The sequence below is a fragment of the Psammomys obesus genome, unplaced genomic scaffold, assembly GCF_907164565.1.
Source record: "Psammomys obesus unplaced genomic scaffold, mPsaObe1.curated_primary_1811, whole genome shotgun sequence".
Lineage (NCBI taxonomy): Eukaryota > Metazoa > Chordata > Mammalia > Rodentia > Muridae > Psammomys > Psammomys obesus.
The window spans coordinates 4,426,358-4,434,999 of record NW_026596109.1 but is presented as its reverse complement, the minus strand read 5'-3'; the positions used below and the strand labels follow the sequence as shown (position 1 = coordinate 4,434,999).

General features: G+C 44.8%; 1 protein-coding gene across 1 annotated transcript in view; it reads left to right on the top strand.

The window, feature by feature from the left end:
• The first annotated feature begins 503 nt into the window (after positions 1-503).
• Positions 504-8,642, top strand: part of Jak1 (Janus kinase 1) — a 119,476-nt gene continuing 111,337 nt past the window's right edge. The window contains exon 1 of the mRNA XM_055628692.1: positions 504-749. The gene's annotated coding sequence lies outside the window, so the exon portion shown is untranslated. The remainder of the gene's footprint in view (positions 750-8,642) is intronic.

Sequence of the window (8,642 nt, the reverse complement as noted above, 5' to 3'; positions counted from 1 at the left end):
ACCTTTCCTTCCTTAACTTGCTTTTGTCACATATTTTATCGCAGCCACGGGCAAAGTGACTGACGTTGTTGCTAAGCAAGTCTCTCCTGAGCCCTCCTCTGGCGTGGCTAGGACTGGGCGGAGGTAAACATGTAGGTCAGAGATAATGCCTCCAAGGGCTTAGGCCACTTCAGCAGGCGACTTAGGATCTTATTCCCTGCATGAGTTCACGTCTTTTTCTTTCTTTTTTTTTTTTTTTGACAGCTCACAAAGATCCTCCTGCTTCTGCTTCCCGGAGTACTGGGATTAGAGAAGTGTGCCATTACGCCCAGTCTGAGTTCAAGTGTGAAAAGCTGGTTAGAGGAAGCTGGTTAGAGGAAGCTGGTTGGAAAGCCTGCGCGTGTGCGAGACCGGATGGGGGCGTGGCGCCCAGGCCCCGCCCCTCGGTCGGGGCAGCTTCTGACGTCGCGGGAGGTGGGCCGGACGAGGGGGGCGTAGTGAGCAGGGGCGGGGCCTCGGGGGCGGAGCCTGCGGGGCGGGGCGGGGCGCCGGTGCGTCCTGGAGCGCAGGCCGCCGCGGCAGAAGCGGAGTAGCTGGCAGCTGCGGACGCGCCGCGGGCCCGCGCCCAGCCTCGCTCGCCCTCCCGGTGCCTCTCCTCCGCCGCGGGTGTCCACGCCGGGTCCCGCACAGCCGGCCGAGTTGCCAGCCCGGCGCCCTACCCGGACGGACGCTGCGCCGAGGAGCCGCGCGGCCCGGCGCACACGGAAGTGGTGAGTGTCCCCGTGGGGAGGTGAGGCGGCCGCGGCCAGCCCGGGCACCGAGCGAGGGGCGCGGAGCGGGGCGTCCGGGGAGGCCGGGGCGGGGATTTCCAGGCGGCGGCCGGGAAGGGAGGGGAGGCCGCTCTGCTAGCAGCTGCCCGCGCCGCCGACATCCTGTTTATGGCCCCGCGGCCTGCGCGCCCGACGGCCTCAGGCGCCGCAGCAGCCTGACAGCAGGACTCACCGAGGGTCGTGGCCGGCGTCCCGCCCGGTCGGCTCTTGCAGGGGGACTTTCTGGGGTTTGGGACTGCGTGGGGCGCGCCCGGGAACTCCGGACCGCAGCTTGCCGGAAAGCAGAGTGATGGAGGGCCATCGGTGAAGGGACCGGGGAGAGGGGGACTGCACGCCCTACCCAACGGGACCAGATTCATCGAAACTGGCACTAGTGTCTGTGTGACTCCCCAGCCCCTTACACCGTCACCGGAGCCTCAGATGCAGTAGGCGCTCCTCTGGAGACACTCCCAGGCTGCTGGGATGCGTGTTTACGAAGAAGTTCTTTAGGGAGATTAGATCAGCGGTGCGGTTATCGCCAGGTGTCTGTGTACCCCCTTCGGAGGTATATTCTCCGATTTCCCGGGGACAAGGACTGTGCCCCAATGGATAGTCAGTTCATGGCTGTGACTTGTCTTCTGTCCCTGCTTGGGTACATCAAGGCTGTTGTATCCAGGCTGTTAAAATTCCTCCCCAGTCATAGACCTCAGTCGTAGCTATTTACGGCAGTATAAAATTACCATTACTTCTTTCGGGGCATAAAAAAACTTGAGTCGTTAAATAAGCAGAATGCGGAGACAATTAGATACAATTATCTAGTCTTTGGGTGTTGCCCTCCCTTTTAAAAAGAAAACATTTGAATTATGTGTGGGTATAGGTGTAGTGTGAAAAACTTAAAAAAAAAAGATGAACATTTTATATTGATTAAATCTTTGTTCCACCCTTTTCAAAACCGCATTTTTGTTGTTGTTGCCCATTGCTTTTGATTGTGGAGACTTTGATGTTTTCCAAGTACTAGGATATGGGGTTATGTGAAGCAAGTATGATCTGGTTCAAAATGTCAGTCAGTAATGTTCAAGTTGAGAGCTCATGTGTGAACTAAGATTTGGGGCAATGTGTGGCAAGTCATTTCATTCCTGGCTTCAGTGTTCCAACATCCAGGGAATAATTTTTATTGAAGGATCAATGTGTTTTTTTTGTACTTTGTGGTAAAGGTTAATGGAGACTTCCAGCCAGCATCATAGACAGTTCTGATATAACATGCTTTGTAATATGGAGTTAATGTCTCTTCTGTATGGATCTAGATCATGTTGAAAGAAACAGGTACCTCATCCTAGAGGAAGTGTGAACATTATAAATAATAATTATAACTTAACTCTATGTATCACATTTACTAGGTACTTGTACTATATTTCAGTTTCTCCACACTGCTGTACTTTTTTGGGCGGGGAAGCTGCTCAGATTTCTCTGTTACTCTTTACATTGAATACAGCTAGTTTAAACTGTTTCAATCCCATGTCACAGTACACTATTTACTGATTTTGGGAAATGATGTTAGAAAGCAAATAAATTAGTTATTGGTACAATAGCTTATACATTTCCCCAAATGTAATCATAGTCCATTTTCTTGTAATTTAGGCAAGTGTTAGTATCAGTTTGGCTTACCAGAAGATCATTATCTCTCTGGCCATTTGATATCCACCCTTTATAAATTTAAGGTGCTCGGAGGAGGTGGGCAATAAAACCATTTTAACTTGGACACCTGCTGTAAAAAGCTAGTGCACGATATGGCGTTTTGAGGATAGGGTTGCTTTGACAGGAATGTGTTTGCCTTAATCTCTGGACTTCTAAAGAGGACTGTGAAATCCGTCAGTTTAGAGTGGCTTGACTTTACAAACAGTAGTGCTTCTAAAGAAGTCTGATTTCAACAGCATATTACGAGCTGCTGATATTAATGCTGTCTCCGGGACAGCATTCTGTTTCTTCTGAATAACTTGAAGTTACCTGTATTTGGAGAGAAACACAAATGAAGCAACTACTTAGAATATATGTAGATTCAAGCCTATTTTTAAATCGAGAACACTAAGTATAAACAATTAATCAGAAATGTTTTGCGGTCTAGCAATGAATGACCAGGCTAAACTGCAATGATCTGTGTTTTCTATCAGATTTTCTTTTTTCCTACTAAGCACACTTATGCTGTATGTCCTTGGTATAATCTAGCAAGAGGATGATAAGCTGCTAGATTTATTGTCTGAGATGTGCATATTTGTGCAAGCAATTTTTAAAAAATATTTTTCACAGGCTGGATAGATGGTTCAGTGGTTAGTAGCACTGGCAACTCTCCCAGAGGACTTGGGTTCAATTCCCAGCACCCACCTGGTGGCACACACCTGTCTCTGTAACTCCAGTTCCAGAGGATCCAACACCCTCATATATGCAGGCAAAACACCAATGCACACAAAATAAAAAATAATTTAAAAATTTAAAAAGAAAATCAATTTTCATTTAGGAAACTTCAAGTGGACAGGGAATGAGTTAAACAGAATCTAGCTGAGCAAGCGACTTCTGATGTTCTCTGCTGTTCTGTGGCCTAATGGCACATGGAGCCTTGCCATAGAATGGGGAGGTGCCTGAAGGAACCTCGACGAGTCTTTCATACTAGTGGTTAACAGCTTGGTAAAATTTAATGCTCAGGGAAACACTGATATTTTCTGGTGAGTTTTGGAAGGCACGCCTTGTGGGGAAGGTGGTGTCCCGTGGGTGGGTGTGCTGTTAAACACTCAGCACGGCAGCCCTTCCTCTAACAGAGCACGACCTGACTCAAGATGTCAGTAGGGCTCACGTGGAGAGATCATGCTTGGGGGTGCCAAGTGAGAAAAGAGATATCGGGGGCTCATGTTGTGCAAGCTATTTTATTCCTGGCACCAGCTTTCCCGTTCTAGAAAGAAACGAAAACTCCTGGGGTTATTTAGTAGTCTCTGTGGGGAAGCCAGGTAAGTAACGCAAACATAACGCATGGAAACACATGGACATACACACTGCAGCTGCTGTGAAGAAACCTCGTAAGTGAATTGTTAGGCACAGTGGAAGCTGAGCAGGAAGAGGCTAAGCTTGTCTGCTGAGCATCGAGCAGGGGGAGAGAATTTAATCTTGCTGATTTATTTATTTATTTTTATTTTTGGAGGAAGGGATTTATTTAGTATGCTTAATTTTCTGGGTAGAACGTTTTCTTTTTCTTTTTCTTTTAAACACAAAGCTTATTTTCTCATGGCAAGGAGGAAACTCACTGTAGAAAAATTGGAAAATGTAAGAAAGTAGTAAGTAGAGGAGAAAAAACATTCTCTATGCTTTATTGCCTTTCCTATTTAAAGGCAGTCACATTCTTACCACATTTTCTTTGAGCATAGGATCAGCTTGAGATAGATAGTAAGAGATCTTTTCTTAAAAAAAAAACAAACAAACAAGATTGCAATGCAAGGTACAGAGACACTGACTCATTGGCGCTAATGTATTTTGTGCTAAGTGCCAAGCCTTGTCTTTAGTTCTTTGCTTGTTACTTCCTCCGCTTCCTATTCTCCTTGTCTTCAGAGAGGTATACCACTGTAGCTTCCGGTCTCATGGTAACATGGTTTGAATCAGCTGCCATGCTGAGAGGCTGGGGTTTCAGCGATTGGGAAAGAATTCCTGTGAATGCTCCTGCCTTGAAACACACTCAACACGTTGGGCAGTTTGAGGCAATGAGGAAGAATAAACCATTAGGTTTCCTTCTGTGAGGCATCCCCTTGAGGTTTTATGATGTGTGGTTCTTCACAGCTGGGAAGAGCAAATGTCACTCCTCAGTACTCAGAGTAAATAAATCCCTTAGTCTCAAGGCAAGATGTACAGTAGTAGCAAAAGGAAGAAAGATTAATTGTTTTGAGACTAGCTTAAGCTGATCTGGAACTCACTGTGGCCTCAAACTTGTGATCCTCCCCCCTCCAGCCTCCCCAAGTGCTGGAACTAGAGATAGGAACCAAGAGGAAAATTCATTTAAGTGTCCTCTGGTTAGAAGATAGCTGACATTTGCTGAGATATTTTAAATCTGTGTAACTGGTTTACCTAACATCCATGTTCACACAGCATTTTGTTTATCCACTTATTAATCATTAAATATTTATTGACCTCCACTAATAATAGCGAATAGAGAGTGAATAAATGGAACAAAACACACAGGAATCCCTGCCTTCATAGAGTGTGCGGTCTGTAGAAAAACTTTGAGGGTTGTACCCAGTTTTGATTGTGTAGATTATGCGTGTAGACTGAGCAAGCCCGATCATGTGGTTGTGCAATGTTCTACAAACCTTGGAGTACTCCTTTGAAGTACTGAAGATTAAGGAGTAGCTTCTTTTTTTTTTTTTAATATATTACAAATCAGTTTATTATTTTTTTATTCAGACATCTCTTGGTATCTGCTAAGTGCTTGGCAGATGGCTAAGACACGGCTCATATGGAAATAAACTTTGTAGCAGAAAGTCACCTGTAGTGGACTTTTTCTTAACTCTACTTTATTTGGGGTGTTTAGATCTCTGCCTCCTTTCCACCCACCCCCTTAAGCCCCCCCAAGTCGAAGAGAGAAAAGGTTAGTGAGGAGAGGGGTAGCTATGCTCACCGGGTTCTTTTAGGGCTCTGTCCCAGTCTCTGTCCACCTCAGACACAGCTAGCAGTGTCCTCCACGCCGCTGCACCCCAAAGCGTTTCTCTCCGTCTGTCTGCTCTAAACTCCACATCATCTCTGGTCTCTCCAAACTGCTCCACTCCACACACCAACACCGAACTCCAATGCAGAATGCCGACACCCTCTCTCTTTCTTGGCCTCTCAGAGTCCTCTCCATGCAACACGTGAAAATTGTTACCAGCTGGCAAAGATCATGCCTTGCTTGTGACAATTAACAGCTGTGGCCAAACTATAGCCCAACTAAAATCCCACACTTGGGATTAAAATAAAAGCATATTTTCATAACATGCAAAGAAACCAAAACGTCCATTACAAAACTTGCTATACATAGCTTTTACAGTCTGAGTGGTACGACAGCAGAGGTGAAAATTCAGACTGTTAAGGCCTCTCAGGAGAGCTAGACCCTGCTTATAGCCTTTCAAGTACTTTTTAAAAAAAAGGGATGAGGTGGAGTTGGTGGGCAGCTGAATGGGTTAAGTGTTTGCAGTGCAAGTTGAGGACCTGAGTCTGACCCCCAGTACTCACGAAAGACTGGGTGCAATGGCCTGTGCTTGTATCCCAAGACTGGAAAAAGTCTGGGGCTTGCTGACCAGCCAAGCTAGCCAAATAGGTGAGCTCCAGGTCTGAGGAAGAGGTCTGCCTGCCTGCCTTCCCTCCTCTCTCCCCCCACCCCCTGCTTCTTTCTTTCTTAGACGGAGTCTCTATGTAGCCCTGGCTATCCAGGAGCTTGATATGTAGCCAGGCTGGCGTTGCACTCACAAAGATATGTCTGTCTCCTGGGATTAATGGTGTGCCACCACTCCCGGCTCTTAGAATTGTTTTTGGTTTGTTTCTTGAGATACTGTGTTAAAATGCAAGGTGGATGGCTCCTAAAGAACACTTGAGATTGCCCCATGATGGACATGCACACATACCCCATGTATGTGCAGGCGTGTACACTTCCCACATAGAAAGATGTGCTTAGGGTTTTGCTCCTGGGCCCAAGGAATACTCCTGCCTCAGCCTCCAAATGTGCTACTCAGGGCACACACTACTACACCTGGCATCTGGTGCTTTGGAAGAGGCTTCATTGAGTAGGCTCTTGATGGGTGTGGGTGCCCTTGTTCTGAGGTAGGATGGGATGCTAGGAAGACATACCGTGTGAGCTAAGGCGTGAGGCAAAGGTGGGCATGCACAAAAGATTGGTGACAGACTTTTCGCATGCACTAATTAGAGCTTAGACTTCTCAGGAGAGAGCAGGAGGAGGTGAGGCAGTTGGGGCCAGCTTGTTAGCAGCAACTCTCAGTCTGTGAGCAGGAAGAGGTCAGGGACTGTGGCCTCTGTCCAGTGGCTAAGTGCGGAAGATGAGAGCATTTGAGGTTTTTGGGGCTCAAGAGTAGAATGAGCAAATGGAAGAACTGCGAAGCACTTTGAATTGTGTACAGGATTAGCTTCTATCTAGTACTGTGCCACTCTTTCCTTCTCCCAAACACCAAAATTCCTTCATTTATCCATCATTTATCAGTTCTTCTGGAGTCTACCAGGAAACAGGAAATGCCTAGAGTCAAATTAGGTGGCAAGAAGTCCATATATGTTTTCCCTATAGTGCAGCAAAACCCATTTTAGGTTGTTTTTAGTTATCAAGTTCCCTGACAATTTAACTGGTTTTTTAACTGGTTTTTAAGTCAATCAAAGATTAAATATAAGAAACCTAAGAGATAGGAATAGTTAGAGAGGTACAGGGAGGTACATCCTTGGAGGCACAGGGCTAATTTTTGTCTTAATGATTGAGGAGTAGTCGGATGGTGCAAAGTGAGACCACAACCAGAGTAAACAGCCTGGGACACTTATTGGAGAGGTAACCCAGGGTGAACAGTGTAGCAATTTGAAATTGTCACTGTGACCATACAGTTTGCCAGTGAATACTAGTAAAGACAAGAAAAGCATCCAGAAGGGCTTATGCTGTACAGTGTGAGTGAAATGAAAAGAGAGTTGAGGTCTGTAGCTGCTTCGTACACCTTGCTTAGGGGTTAGCTGGTGTGTAAGTAGGGGTCAGACACAGGACAAGAAGCTGCTCTCAGAATTTCATCAGGACACATTTGAGGTGTTTCCTTAGAATGAAAATCCAGCTAGGAACCTTTTCTTTATTGAAGAAATGGATTGATGGAACAGCTGTTATGGAAGACCCTATCTATGTCTAGAACCCAAATTTAAGGAGCCTGACAGGTAGTTTATTAAACCTCCAGTAGAAAATAGATCTACTTATTGCATTTTAGCCTTGCTTTTCTTCTTTTCTTTTTCTTCCTTTGTTTCTGTAAAGATTTATTTTTATTTATGTGGATGTTCATATCTGTGTGAATGTATAACACTGAACATCTGAAGATCTCACACAGGCCAGAAGAGGTTTTTGTGAAACTGGAGTTATAGGGGGTTTGAACTGCCTAATGTGGGTGCTGGGAACTAAACTCTGGTTTCTGGACGTGTTCTTAACAGTAAGCCATCTCTCCAACTTCTTTTCTTAGTGTTAATAGTCTGGTTTGGAGGCTTTGAACCCAGAGTCTGGATTCAGCTCTGAGAACAAGCTATGACAGTATCTACCTCTAAGATTATTTTAGGATTGAGAGACTACTAAAATTTTTAGATGTCAGGCACATACTTAGAGATAAAACTGTTCTAGTTGCTTTATTTTTAACTTTTTTTTTTTTTTTTGAGACAGGGTTTCTTGGTGTAGCCTTGGCTATTTTAGACTTGCTTTGTAGACCAGGCTGACCTTGAATTTACAGAGATCCACCTGCCTTTGCTTCCTGATTGCTGGAATTACAGGTATGCAACATTATGCCCTTTTTAACGTTTAAAAATGATTGGCAAATATTCTTTGGGCAATTTTTTAAAAAGCTCAAGCTATATTCAGAATGTTTAAAGATGATGTGTCGTGTCTCCAGAAAATGCCAAGCAAAGAGTACCTGATATATTGTAGTTTTGAAAGATTTCTGTTAACAGAGAGTAAATTAAAAAAAAAAAAAAGTGTTGATGCCTAACAAAGGCAGTTTACATTGATGAAGAATTTGTTTGTATACAGCATACAAGATGCTGGATAAATTGTTTTTCTTTGTTTTTTTTTTTTTTTTTTTTTTTTTTTTTTTTTTTTTTTTTTTTTTT